This window comes from Vicugna pacos, chromosome 15 (assembly GCF_048564905.1).
Source record: "Vicugna pacos chromosome 15, VicPac4, whole genome shotgun sequence".
NCBI classification, from domain to species: Eukaryota; Metazoa; Chordata; class Mammalia; order Artiodactyla; family Camelidae; genus Vicugna; species Vicugna pacos.
Window position 1 is genome coordinate 56,186,590 of NC_133001.1, and position 13,607 is coordinate 56,200,196.

Sequence of the window (13,607 nt, forward strand, 5' to 3'; positions counted from 1 at the left end):
CCGCCGTGTTGCAGGTCTGTCACCAGTGGTGCAGATCTTCATGTCCATCCTCACGTCCATCTCTGCCCATAGAATGCTGGTCACTCCCATGATGCATCGGTGAGTGAGAGACATTTTCTAGTTTCCTTTAACTCCCTCCTCTACCTACCTCCATTCATGTTTCTCTTAGAAACCTCCCTGCTTTTTCCTTCTCTGTCCATTTCCATAACTTAAGAAGTGAGAAAAAACACTCATGAGATGCTTGTTATCCTTTGTTCAAACAGACGAACTTGATCTTGTCCGTACAAGTGCACACCGCTCCCCTGAACAATCACTCCAGGGATGTCATCTCTGCCAGGGGCTTTTTTTTAAATTGAAGTATAGTTGATTTACAATGTTGTGCTAATTTCTGGCATATAGCATAGTGATTCAGTTATATGTATATATATTCTTTTTCAGATTCTTTTCATTATAGGTTATTATAAGCTTTTGAATATGCTTCCGTGTGCTATACAGTAGGACCTTGTAGTTTATCTATTTAATATGTAGTAATTTGTATCTGCTAACCCCAAACTCCCAATTTACCCCTCCCTTCTCTCTCCCTGCTTTGGTAACCATAAATCTGTTTTCTATGTCTGTGGCTCTGCTTCTTGAATGACTTCTTTGGGAGCTGATTGCAGAGATAACTGGAAAGCCATTTCCACCACTTTCCATCACTGTCCACACGATACAAACAATATCCCAGGGATTCTCCCAAATATGTGTAATAAACTAGAAGTGCTTTGCCCGACATGTCAATGTCAGTAGCTGTGCAAAAACGGGGTACTTGAAAATTCCCCTCCCCTAGAAGGCTGCCACGCCACGGGGAAGCGGCTGGGGGAGACATCAGTGCCCTGGGGCTTCCCTAACGAAGCACCGCAGACTGGGCAAACGGTTTAGCCAACAGAAATGTGTTTCTCACAGCTCTGGAGGCCAGAAGACTGACATCAAGGTGTTGGCGGGGGTGGCTTCTCCTGAGACCTCTTTCCTGGGGGTGTAGGTGGCCCTGTTCTCACTGTGGTTCATGTGGTCGCCCCTCGGTGTGTGTCTGTGTCCTAACCTCCCCATCCTATCAGGCCCCCAGTCATGCTGGGTTAGGACTGCCCATAAGAACTCATTTTAACTGAATTACCTCTTTAAAGACACTGTTTCCACATACAGTCGCATTCTGAGGTCCTGGGGGTTGGGGTTTCAACATATGAGTTTCGGGGGGACAGAGTTCAGCCGTAGCAGGCATCGACTGAGGGTCTGGCCGCTCTCAGCTCTGCGTCCGGTGTCTCCAGGACCTTGGATGAATCCCTGTCTGCTTGGGTTTCAGTGTCCTTCTCCCCAGCATAGGGGGTCAGACCAGCTCACCCTCGGTCGTTACAGCTTCCATGCTCTGTGACAACCTATAAAAGCATCCCATTAGAATGAAATTCTGCCTCTGGGACCCAGGCCTCCCGAGGGCTTGCAGCGTTCAAGGCCACGATCCCCGAGCCATCTGAAGTTTCTCAATATTTGACGACAAACTTTATTACCCCTTTGTGTGGACAGGCTAAGCATTCCTCCTGGGCTCTGAAAGGAACCACAGCGTCGTCTCAGCTGGAGGCATCCTCAGTGAAACAGTGTTTGGTCTCCTCCAGTCTGCCGAGCCCCGAAGTTCCCGAGCACGCGTGGGAGGAAGGAAGGGGTCTGGAGCCTTCCAAGCGGAACGAGGCCACCCTGTTTCTGGGGAAATCAACGTCAACCAACTAGGGCGCCAGAAAGGGTCAACAGGGACAGCAAAGCCCTTCTCCCTGGGGAAGCTGGGGAGGACCCACTGAGTCCCAGCGCCACATGGCTCCCCTGAGCCCACGATCACTTCAGGATCCCTAGAGTTGCCCTGGGAGGCAGGGCTTCAAAGCAAGCAGTTGCTTGCAACCCATCCTTTATGGAGCGGTGAGGTCCCAGGCTCTGGAGTGGATGCCAGTGCCCCGTGTGGCATCCTGGGGGCAGGAGCCGTGCGGTCCCAGCTGGCTCCCTTCGGCGGGGGCGGAGGGAAGGGAGGCAGTGGCTGAGGGTCTCCGAGCAGCGCCAGGTTCTCCTCCCACCTTGGGTGGGCTGCTTGCTCCTTCTCTTCACTTCTTTTTTTTCCACACCCCTAACTTGCCCCTCCCCCGCCGGCGTCCCCTTTGGTGACCACAAGTTTGCTTTGTCTGTCTGGCAGTCTCTGTGTTTTGCATATCCATTCATCTGTATGTCTTCACTTCTCAGAGCTGGGCTTCAAACCCAGCTCGTGGTGGTTATGCCGGTACCCGAACTTCCCAGACTCTATGTCCTTCTCCATGACGTGGCAATACTGACGGCCAGGAGAGTAGCTGTGAGGGATGAACTGTGTGGGCAGAGCCGGTGGCCGGTGATGGCAGCTCTCGGGTTTTTTATTTTGTGCCAGCCTCTGTTGACTTGGGGGAGACGGGGTGGGTCTGGACACTGGGGTGAACTTCCTGACGGGGACACCTGTTCAGCTGCTTGAGCTCAGCATGGTTGTCTTCATAACTGACACAGGGACAGGACTTCAGAGGCACACCTGTTGGATGCACTTCTCTGCGGACCCTCGAACCCTCTCCATCACTCTGTGACGTCGACGCTGCTGCTTCCTTTTACGTAGGGGTTCCCTGGAGAAACGAGGCTCTTGTGAGCTACTTGTCCAGGGCCAGGCAGCTCAGCAGAGGACAAGGAAGACTGGCTGGTGTCCCCTGCGGCTGCTCTGAGCTGCAACAGCCCGAGGACCAGGCTTTTCTCATACCCTCAGCACTCAACGACAGCCTGGGGAAACCCTGCAGATGGCCCTGCCCGAGCTCGTGTCGAGCCCGGCCTCTGCGCACGCACCGAGGAAGCCGCCTGGCTGCAGTTAATCTGAGCCTCTAATCCGCGCGGAGGCGCAGCGCAGGGCTTTCAAGCTGGACCGACAACTGGCCTTTAGTGAGTTGTCCCGCATCACATGAGTGAGACCTTTTTTGCAAAATCTACTTAAGAGAAACACGCAGAAGAAAACTGAGACTGATTCTTGCCCGATCAGGCCAAATGATTCGCTCTGTTTGACATATTTTCAAAGTCTGCAGAGGGCCAGCCTCCTTCTCCTACCCTGGGAAATAATACACTGACCACAGGATGCAAAGTCTGGTTCATGTGCAGTTGACCCAGACACGGGCCATAGAGATCAACTATTGGTCGGCCTGGAACGCTCCTCACACTAGAGAGAGCACCTAGGTCATTACGGCCTCGGGATGGGCCGTAAAGAGGGAGGAGAGATTCCTCCTTCATCTGCAGACTTCTCTCTCTGCACTGCTCACTGCAGTTGTCCTATCAGTAGGGAATTCCGCGTGTGGTTTTGTCATACAAAACCTGATTGCCCTGGAGAGGCAGTCGGGGGCGGGGTGGGGGGGGGTCCTGCCCTTTGATCCTCTCCACAGAGGTGGATCCCTTCCCAGGACAAAGGGCAGGTAAACAGAAGCTCCAAAACGCACGTGACCTTGCAGTGTCCAGGTTAGGGCTCCCGCTGGAATGGTGACGATTGGGGTGGACGTGGCAGAGATTGTGGGTTGTCAACCTTATCAATATGTGAGAAAGAGGTGCTCTGGGATTTTTTTTTTTAATTGAAGTACAGTCAGTTACAATGTGTCAGTCTCTGGTGTACAGCACAATGTCCCAGTCCTGCATATACATACATATGTTTGTTTTCATATTTGGGATTTGTAATTGTAGGCACCATCCAAAGAGCTGGGGCTGGGGACCAAGAATGCCCCCTGGAATTGTTTGGGGGTCTATAATGTCAGGGGGTAAGGGAGGAGAGGGCAGCCCTCCCTGATTCCTCCACCGGCTCCCCCCGCCCCTCAGCCAGGAGGCATCGTCCTCTGACCATATCCACACAAAGTGGGGCTTTCTCTGCAGTCCACTGGGCCTCAGTTTCCCTCCAGAAACTTACAGGATGTCGTAGCAGAACTGTCACAGAGTGAGTGGTTCTTGACCAGCAGTCAGATGAGGTTAAGAATGATGGCATTTTTTTTTCTTGACCAGAAATGAAGGAAAAGACTGTCTTGCAAAACAACAAAGCTGCTTCTGCGGCCGCTTGTGTGGCCAGGCATCTCCTCGCTGACTCGTAAGAGGCTTCCACTCTGCCAAACCCATTTCTCACTGCAGTCGGGACAATCAGTCGCTTGGTGTTCAGTGCATCTGGGACCTGCTTAAAAAGCTTGCAAACAACAGTCCGGGCTTGGGGAAGAGATTATGACAAACCTTGGGGGTCTCGGATTCCAGTCCTTCCCACTTACAGATGAGGGCACCAGGGACCCCACAGGTGAAATGACTTCCCCAAGGTCCCTGTTGTTGGTGGCTGGGGCGGGGCTACAACTCTGGCCAGTGGACTCAGCACGTGCTGTTCCTGACAGCATCCCCCCCACCTCTTCACCAACATCCTTTGGGAATGATTCTTCCTCAAGATGCATTTGCTGGTGGAGCTGAGCAGGTCCTCCTCAGGAAACACGGGGAGGGGCTCCCTGGGAAGAGGACCCCGCCCTTAGCATCTGCAAGGATGGAAGAGAAGCGTGGAGAAAGCAATTGTCACTGACTTTTGTCACCACCAGGCTTGCAAGCCTGGGTGTCTGTACTGGCCAATTTCTTTCTCAAAAACAAACAACAAACCAACAAACAAAAACCAAGGAAGATGTGCCTTATGAACTATCTCTTAACGCACTTCTCATTACAATGCTGGTGAGGAGGTGGTATCCGTGTTTTGTCTGTGGGCCCCAGAGAAATGAAAGTGTCTGGCCGCCAGTCACACAGGCTCAGAGCTGGAGACATAGGTGAGAATTCCACATCTCTCGGTCGCTGATTCCTGGTTTCATCTGCTCTCAGTATTGCTGAACTGACGGCCTAGATCCGGCTGGTGTGTTTATCCACCCGAGGGACTTTCACGTGGACTAGGAGTATACTCCCTCTACAAGCTGCTTCAGAGCAGTAAGTTTGGGCCTCTGTGGGAAATCACACAAGGCAAACTGCAGCCCAGCCCAAGAGAATCAAACCAGCAGGGCCTTCTGGGGCTGGAGAGCGGCTGCGGCTGGTACTCGGCTCCCCCAGCATGCTGGGTCTGCAAGACCGTGTTGGATGGGGCTCCTGGAGGGGTGGGAACGCTGGACTCGGTGACTCACAAGCCTCCTTCTCTGGGAGTGTCCGGGCCCCTGACTTTCCTGAGGTCACCTCTGGGGTTGGGTTCCTAAAGCAGAGGTTTCATTCCTGAAGGCAGGTCTGGGTTACGTCAAAGGGAAAGTTAGGACCTCGCACTTTAGAGAAAAGCACGTCTTGTTCACCTGTGGGTCTGTCACCTCTGATCTGGGGCTGCCTTCTAACTTAGTGCTGTCGCCTGGACCAGACGCCGGGGCCAGGTGAGGCTTCTCAGCGCAGGTTGTAAAGCACAAACCGATTCAAATGCGAAGGTGATGCTTCGGCATCAAAAAGTTGTTTGTCTGCTGACAGCTCAGCTAAGCCTCCTGAGAAAAGCCGGCTGGTACTTCTTCTTCCTTTCCTCGGATGATAGAAAGTGACCTTTGGTTCAAAGCCAGAGACAGAGGAGAGCATGTGGACAAAACGCCGGGACTGGGGTGGGAGTGTGATCCACAGGACTTACAGGAATTACAGCCGCTGTACTTTGCTCCCAAGAATTACTCAAGTCAAGAGTACAGGTTCATAACAAAAAATTTCAGGTCTGGGGATTCCTGCTTGATTGCGACATTCCCGTGTCCGATTCATCTGCAGAGTATTTAAACCTAATGCTTATAGACTTGATCATCATTTTCCTTAAGCTAATGTGATTTCTCCCCCTAAATCACCAACAGATCTGAAATCTCCGTGTAAGCATTGCTTTGTGTCATTAACTCAAGGAGAAACCATTCTGCTTATTTTCTGCTGAGGTCATCTTCATGTTTTTCCTGTGGCTGTCAGTGGGAAATTCAAAAGTTCTGGGTGATAGACTCCTTGTATCTGGGTTTAGAATGACCTGTAAATAATAATTCATCATAGTTTATTCTCACATATATGTGTATTATGTTTAAAAAAATTGAGATACAGAGTTGACTCTTCAACAACACGGATTTGAACCGTGAGGATCCACCTATACGTGGACTTTTTCCCCAACAAACATGCACTATGACCCCGCGCAAGCTGAAGCTGGCTGCATCCAAGGATGCTGAACTGCGGATACAGAGTCTGTAAAGTTATACGGGGATTTCCGACTGCACGGACTGTCCACGCCTCTAACCCCGTGTTGTTCACAGGTCAACTGTAATTCACTCACCATGAAGTTCACTCCTTTAAAGTGTACAACACAGCAGTGTTTAGTGTATTCACAGAGCGTGCAACAGCCTGTTACTATCCAATTCCAGAACATTTACAGCATCCTCAAAAAACCCCTACCTGGAAGCAGTTCCTTCCCTCCTCCCCCAGGCCTGGCAACCCCGACTTTACTTTCTGTCTCTATGGAGTTGTCACACTTCCTGTAGGTAACCCATGTAGTCCGGCTTCTTTCACTGAGCATGATGTCTTCCTGGTTCATCTATGCTGTCGCTTTCATTGTATCGATTATTCATTCCTTTTATTGGCAAATAATATTCCACTGTATGGACAGACCACGTTTCCTATGTCTGTCCATCAGCTGGTGGACATTTGGGTTGCTTCCACGCTTGACGATTAGGAATCTGCTGCTTTGAATGTTTCTGTACTAGATATTGTGCAGACATATGTTTTCAGCTCTCTCGGGTACAAACCTAGAAGTGGAATTGCTGAGTCATGTGTTAAATGTGTTTACCTTTTTGAGGAACTGCCGGACTATTTTCCACAGTGGCTGCACCATGTTTTGTTCCTCCAATTTCTCCACATCCTCATCAGTGCTTTTTCTCGTCTATCTTTTTGATTCTAGCCACCCTCATTGGGAGTAAAGAGGTACCTGACGGTGATCTTGACTCTCATTTCCCTGATGGCTAATGATGGCAAGTAAGCATCTTTTCGTGCCCTTATTGACTACTGGCACATCTTCTCTGGAGAAATGTCTACTCAAATCCTTTGCCCATTTTTGAATTGAGTTACTTTTCTTTTTATTGTTGAATTGTAAGAGTTCTTTGTATGGTCTAGATGCTATATCCCTACCAGATACACGATTTGCAAATATTTTCTACCATTCTGTAGTTTCTCTTTTCATTTTCTTGTCCTCTGTCACACAAGTTTCTAATTTTGGTGAAGTCCAGTTTATCTATTTTTCCTTTGCTTGCTTGTCCTTTTGGTGTCACATGAAAGAAACCACTGTCTAATGCAAGGTCGTCAAGATTTACAGCTATGTTTTCTTCTACGCGTTTTACAGATTTAGCTCCTAACTCTTGGATATTTTTTCTGCTTAAATTACCAGTCTCAGCGCTGGGAACCTTTCTTCCATTTTCGAATAACTTTATTGTATGAGAGAAAAAAAATAAGAAGTTAAAATGAAAGAAAGTGCATATTTTACAAAAGAGGAATCAGACTTCTGATCGATTTTACAGTTTGCTTTACTCACTCAACGTTATCTGAAACATTTCCCTGCGAGTCTTCTCCCACGTTGTAATTCTGATTGGCACCACGATAGTCCACTGTCTGGACATGTATTACATGTGCAATCCCTTATTATTGGTCATTTATGTTATTCTCATTAAAAAAATTGGAAATAGTATAGCAATGAATGTGAGATAATTTCCTTAGAATAAATTCTCAAAAGTGATTTTGAAATAGTGAGCCCCTAGTTTGCAGCATCCTAATAAAACGAATATACAATTGTTCCCTGAGAATGTTCTAGAACAAAGTGAAGGGCATTTAGATAGACGGTTGGGAAAAAAAGGAAGTCAACAACTGCTTTCATTTTGGGGAAGTGCCTTCGTGACCTTACCCAGCAGTCACACGTTTTCTGTAGGTTTTCGTGGAGCAGTACTAACAACCTTTCCCTTGCTGCTACAAGGCTAATTTTAACCCCCCTGCAAGACTATATTCAAGTGATAGGACATAATTTACTGATTGTGTCCAGTGCTGAATACTTAAGTTGTGGTCAACTTTTAACATGTAAATAATGCCACAGTGAATGTATCTGTCTGTGTAGCATTTTTGTTCTTTTAAATTATTTTCTTAGTGCAAGCTCCCAGCAGGCAGGGTTCTGGGTCAAATGATTAAAACATCTGAAGAATGCACGTATTGTTTCTTTGCTTCTGGAAAGGGTTCCAGCCACTGCTCAGTGGTGTATGAAGATCCAGGATCCAGGCAAGCCTGCCTCCATCCTTACAAATGTTTTCAAGGGTTTCCGCAGTGATTGCAGGTGAATGGTTCTTGAGTTAGGGGAAGGTAAGGTTCCCTTCTATCTTATTACTACTTTTAACTTTCTAATTTAAATTGAACGATGATTCTTTGTTCTTCACATGGACAGCATGGTTCACATCCTTCCCATTCTTTTACTTAAAGTTTCAAGACCTGTCTTTCAGGAAACAATATGTGAATGAGGCTATGCTACATCAGAAGGACTGATGCTCACGGTCTCTGAACTGCGAAATGTGTAATGTGCACGGAGAGGTATGACACAGTTCCCAAGTTTAAAAAAAAAAAAGAGAGATCGTTTCATTTTTTTCATGCAATGTTCATCCGGAGCTTAAGAGTCTTTCCATTAATTTTTTTGTGACTGTGAAGTTGCAACCAGACCACAGCTGCAGCCCCTCCGTGCCCCTGACGGCTGTAGGTGCCTGAGGCCGCGTCGTGGGGATTTCTGAGGGTCACACTCTGCATCTGGTTCCTCAGTTGCTGTGGTCGGGACTTCGGCTGCCTGGGTTCACATCATCTGAGGGAAGTGGGTTCACCCAGCCCATGATGAACCGGGGGCCACCTCAGAGGAGGTGCCCTCCGCTCTGGGGGCCTCAACGCCTGAGACCTTTGCTGAGAATTCATTGCTGTCAAGAGAGCTCTTGGTGGCCTGGATTGTTCTGTGAGTTATTTCCAATTAAGCTGGACTTCGGAAGGTGTTTGCACCCTGCCCCTCGAAGCAGGAAGCCTGTTCTCCCTCGAAACCTGTGGGACCCTCGAGCCCTTGACCACGAGAGGGCCCAGGTTTGATGGGCTTGGAGGAGAACCGGGTGTAAAGGAAGAACCCATGCAAGGGGAAGCTTGGGAGAAAGCAAGGGGCTTTTTTGGCAAGTTAGTAAAAACTCAGAGCAGCCTCTCCTGTCTGCTGTGGAAGCCCCGGAGAACACCCAGCATTTGTCTGGTGACCGATGTTGCTTCGTTTGGCTGTGAGGCCCCGATCCCAGGCCTCTGCTGTGAGCCTGGTGGAGAGGGTAGACCCGGCTCGAGGGTTTTTGGCTCTGAATTTTGGCTCAGCTGGGATCCTGCAGACCTGATTGAGGAAACAGGAGTTAGCCCGGCCACCTGGAGTGGGTCCCATGACTGTGGCATCCACCCCGGAGGCAGCAAAGCGCCCCCTCCAGCTCATCCTGCCTCCCTCCTGTGGACCCAGGCCCCGGGGAACTTGGACTCAGGCTTCCCCCATGGGTCTGCCTCGGGGAGCACTTCTGGCCCAGTTCAGGGCTCCCTGAACCCAACCCTCCCCGACCTGGCCCGTGCGGGCAGGGACTGTGTCCTGGTTCTTTCTCTAGACAGGAAAGGAGCAGGAGCTTTTTCTGCAGAGCAGCTCGCCTGCCTGCAGGTGGTGCCTCCTTGAATCTTCCTTATCCCAGTGGAGGGAGCTGCGGCCGGAAGACAGAGGGGCCCCTGGGAAGGCTGCCAGGAGGAGGCAGACACGGAATTCCTGGGAGGGTTGAGTTATTCTTAGAGGTCACGCCCTCTGTCTCTTGGAGACGGCACCATGGCCCTGGCTGTCTCCCAAACTGGAGACCAGAGAGTGGTCTCTGGGGCCTCTTCCAGAAAACCCCTGCTGCTCTCCCCTCCATGGCCCACAGTTACCAAGTGCCGCTGTGTCCCACTGTGATCAGGCCTTCCTCCCAGCAGGGCGGCTGCATGTGCAGGATGTCTGTGGCTTTTGGGTGATGGAGAGAAGGAGAGAAAGGGGGAAGAACTGGATACAGGAAGCAGGATGCAGGGCTGTGCTTGGGAAATGTTGTCAGTGATGCTGTGGGTGCTTCCACTGGACGAGACGGTGTTGGTAACACTTAGGAGCTGATATCTGAGCAAAGGTGCCCCCGACCCTCTCTTTCCTCCTCTGGTTCTACCAGAAGCATTTAATTTCGTTTTGTCCTATTGAATATTGCAATTTCTGGACACAGATAGTTTAATGAGGGTGGCAGTCTGTGTGTTGTGTGTGTGTGTACATTTGTGCGTGTAAGTGTGTTTGTGTGTGTGTTGTGTGTATATGTGTGTATTTCTGTGTGTATGTGTGTGTATGTGTGTGTGTTTGTATATGTGTGTGTATTTCTGTGTGTATGTATATATGTGTGTGTGCATATGTGTGTATTTCTATGTGTATGTGTGTATGTGTATATGTGTGTGTATTTGTGTGTTTGTATATGTGTGAGTGTGTGTGTGTGTGTGTGTGTATGTGTGTCTGTATTTGGCCAGGTGCCAGCATTATTCTGGAGAAAGAAAGAGAGAGAAGAATTGGGAGCATAGGCCGGGGCACAGCAGGGCGCCGGCTGTCGTGGTGTGAGCGGTTGGCACTTTCTCCTGCTTTGTCCCCCATGGTTCTGACTTGGTCTCTGATGCTCTGAAATTGACCATGTGGCACAGAACATGGTTAGGGGGCCCTCGGTCCTCTCCCCTCCCCTTGGAGGGTTCCGGGGGCTGTAGTGGGACTTCCTCGTCAGGGCCGAGGAGGGAGGCAGGCTGCAGACTTGGCCGAGGAGGGAGGCCACAGGGCCGTTTCCCTGCATGGGACAGGAGGGGTGTGGAAGCAGGGCCGGAGCCAGGCGTCTGGGCTGCAGCCCCTGTGCAGAAGCCTCTGGCGGGCTCTGGCCAGCCTGAGGGTGGGGCAGGGAGGAAGGGGGTCTTGCAGCATCCTCACAGCCGGATCGCTGTCTACACTGCTCTTCCCGGGAAATTCAGGCCCCAGAAGCAGGCGCAGAGGGAAAAGCTGCAGCAGGTGAGGGCTGGGCCCTCCAAACCTGGAAACGCTTCCCACTGCCCAGAGAGGTTTCCTGGAGGAAAGGTGTCTTGATACAGCTTGTCTGGGAAAGGATGAGAGTCAGCCTCCGGTCCTCGCGAGTTGGCTTGCTGGCCGGACCACTCCTCGGAGGTCAGTGCAGGTAAGGAGGGCAGGGACACAGGCGAGGGGACATTCTGATGTGGACAGGTGGGTTTCCTCAGATAGGTACCAGTCTTACCAGCCTAAGGTGTAACTGACGGGGAGGATGTGTGTAAACATATCTTTTGAAGGCAAAGTGCTGCTCAAATTGTAAGAGACTCTGGTGACCCACTTCTGGGGCTGGTGGCGGTGCTTCCTCCCTTGAGAGAAGCAGGCACAGCCAGAACCCCCTTACGCTTGGGACGGGGGCCCTGACCTCAGGCCCTGGGCCATCTGAGGACAGCCGATAACCCCATGACTCACATCCTTGGTGATTTCTGTTCATTTTCACATTATTACCCTTGTGACTTCCCGAAGAATGCACATTTCTCAGAAAGGGAAAAACGAACTACATCTTATTTACTTCATTTAACATTTTTTTGTGGGTGAGAACTGAATGTTACCTATGAAAGAGAAGAGTCTGGATAAAGAGAAAGATTCATTTTTATTAGGGGATGAGCTCGAGGGTAATTTGGATTCTTGTTTTAGTCTCTTGTTTTGTTTTGTTTTGTTTTGTTTTTGTTTCAGTAAAATAACATCGTGAAAAACAAAAATTTATTTAAAGTGTTTTATGTCAACGGTTTCACTGGATGGAGTACGTTTTCACTGGGTAGAGCCGTTCAGAGAAGACGAAGCCCACATTCCAGTGTGGACTAAATGGTATCTTTTGAGAGTTTATCAGGGGAAACAGCCACCTCAAAGTGGCTTACTGTTTCTGGTGGGTAGAAGCCCTTTCAGCTTGTCTATGACTCTTGTTTCCAGAGCAGTGACTTCCTTCAGAAAAGACCAGCCTTTTGCCGGGAACGAAAGTGGGTTACAAATCCTGGGATGCTGCCGAGCTCCTGGTGGCTGGGGTGACCCCTTGTGAGGAAAATGAAGTTAAGGGACCTTCAGGGACATCTGCAGGGCTCTGAACGGACGTCTCCATCCTCCTGGTCAGGGACCCGGCCAGCTGAGGCGCTGTCCAGCACCGCGGCCACCGGACGTGTGCACTTGGAGCCTGGAGGGAAGGGAACATTTCAGTGCTCCCCACGGACCTCCTGGTTCCTGCTTGAACCCAATCTTAAAATCATATCTGTATCCTTATTTATTAAAAAGGAAGGGGAAGTGTATCATCTCCTCCAAATACACGCCATGGAAACGTTTGGTCAAGTGGCTGATGACCTGGGGAAAGGCTTCCCCGGGGTGGGGCGTGGGCAGTGAGGAGGAAAAGGAGAAATCAGTCGAGGCTGTTTAGACACACGGGTCGGCAGTCCCTCGAGATTTTCTTGTCACATTGCAAAGGGGCTCTCTCATTTTTTAAGATCACTCATGAATCAGGATTCACCTGGACGATAATCAGTGCTTGAATTGGTAGACGTGAGCACGTCTTTTCAGAAGGCTTGATGGATGGAGGGCATTATGGAGAGTGTGTGTGTGTGTGTGTGTGTGTGTGTGTGTGTGTGTGTGTGTACACAGGGGACACAGCCTGTGGCTTCCTCTTATAAGGACTTTTTACCTACTCATAGAAGGAGGGCAACCACACATGGCTCAAAAAAGAAGAAAGATGAAAAGTATCGGGGTGATAAATAATACTTGTATTAGTTTGCTGGGACAGTGTTACCAAGATGCCTTGGGCTGGGGGCTGAAACTACAGACATTCATTTTCTCACACTTCTGGAGGCTGGAAGTCCAAGATTGACGTGTGGGCCGGGTTGGTTTCTCCTGCTGTTGCGGAAAAATGTGTTAGAGCTCGGTGTTACAGCTCAGTTGTGACGGCAACCTGGGTCTGGGCGAGAGACCAAGCAGCACTTGGAGAGTTGGAAAACTCAGGTTCATTACACCAGTGGGCCCAGAGGAGTTAACACTCCAAGCTCTGGACCCTGTCTGTAGGTTTACACAGGCCTTTATAGGCTGCCAGTTTTACACTTTGCAACATCATATGCAAACAGAGTGTAACAGAAGTTGACCAACCAGGAACAAGCCTTGTAGAAATAGACCAATCAGGAGTGAAGGAAATGACCAGAAGTGAGCTCAGGGAACCAATAGACTTTTAGGGGTAAGTGAGCCGTTTCAGAGGCAAAAAGTGAGATAGAGCCTCTGGGCCAGGGAACCGGATGGTGCCCGCACGAGAGTAGTGGCCCTGCTTGGGGGTCCTGCCAGTCTTTTTTACAGGGCTTTCTGCCTCGCTGCCACCTTTCTCCTTGTCCTCTAGACAGACAGCTGTCTTTTCCCTGGGTCCTCACATGGGCCAGGCGTGTCTGTGGCCTCATCTCCTCTTCTTATAAGGACACAAGTCATG